The 1,024-nt window shown below is 43.7% G+C and overlaps 1 non-coding gene across 1 annotated transcript; it reads right to left on the reverse strand.

The window, feature by feature from the left end:
• Positions 1-487: 487 nt before the first annotated feature.
• On the reverse strand, positions 488-559 carry TRNAS-GCU (transfer RNA serine (anticodon GCU)). Its single transcript has one exon. It is a non-coding gene; the product is annotated as a tRNA-Ser (tRNA).
• Between the last annotated feature and the right edge of the window lie 465 nt (positions 560-1,024).

Raw genomic sequence — 1,024 nt, forward strand, 5'->3', positions numbered from 1 at the left:
CCTGATCCAGGGGTCAAACCTATGTCTCTTTGCATCTCCTGCATTGGCAGGTGGATTCTTTACCACAGCACTGATTGGGAAAATGCTGATTGTGGTGAAGGAAAGTACAGTTTATTTTAGGGCCAAGCAAGCTCAAATGACCCGAACTCCTGAACAATTTCAGAGAAGGGTTTTTAAAGAGTGTGAGGGAAAGGGTCATGGATATGTGATCAGCTTGTACACTGATCTGGTTGATGGTGAAGTAACAAAGTGATATGTCAGAATCCCAATCATCAGCCTCTGGTTCCAACCAGTCTGGGTCTGTTGGTCAGCTTGCAGTTTACTTCTTCCACCTGCTGGGGGTTTGAAGTGAAAGTGAAAGTGAAATCACTCAGTTGTGTCAGACACTTTGCAACCACATGGGCTGTAGCCTACCAGGCTCCTCCATGCATGGGATTTTCCAGGCAAGAGTACTGGAGTGGGTTGCCATTTTCTTCTCCAAGGGATCTTCCCAACCCAGGGATCAAACCCGGGTCTCCTGCATAGCAGGCAGATGCTTTACCATCTGAGCCACCAGGGAAGCCCTAGGCATCTGAACAACAACTCAAGGATATGGCTCAGGATATTATCTATTGGCCTTTAGGAAAAATTAAAGGCACTTGACTTTGTCTATGGCTAAACTATTATTCCTTTGTCTTGCCTGACTGCTTTCCTTTGTTTCTACATTTTCTCACTTCTCTGATTAAGTTTGCTCTTTGGAACTTAGGGAAGCCCTAGGAGGATAAAGCTTTTCTACAAACAAAAGACAGGAACATGGGGCAGTCTGGTCCTGGGAAAACCATGCAGGGTCCTGCTTGGTTTCAATAACTTCACCTAATCACAACCCCCCCTATTCAACACTAGATAAACCTTTTAAATCTAGAAATGCAATGACCGCTTCTTACTGTAGCATATTCAGGAATCCCTAAATCCCAAGAGCTAAAATTACAAGGCAAAAAGTAATCTTTCATACAATAACTTGAAACCAAATTTTATCTCCTTTCAG

Source organism: Bubalus kerabau, chromosome 9 (assembly GCF_029407905.1).
Source record: "Bubalus kerabau isolate K-KA32 ecotype Philippines breed swamp buffalo chromosome 9, PCC_UOA_SB_1v2, whole genome shotgun sequence".
In the NCBI taxonomy this organism is placed as follows: domain Eukaryota; kingdom Metazoa; phylum Chordata; class Mammalia; order Artiodactyla; family Bovidae; genus Bubalus; species Bubalus kerabau.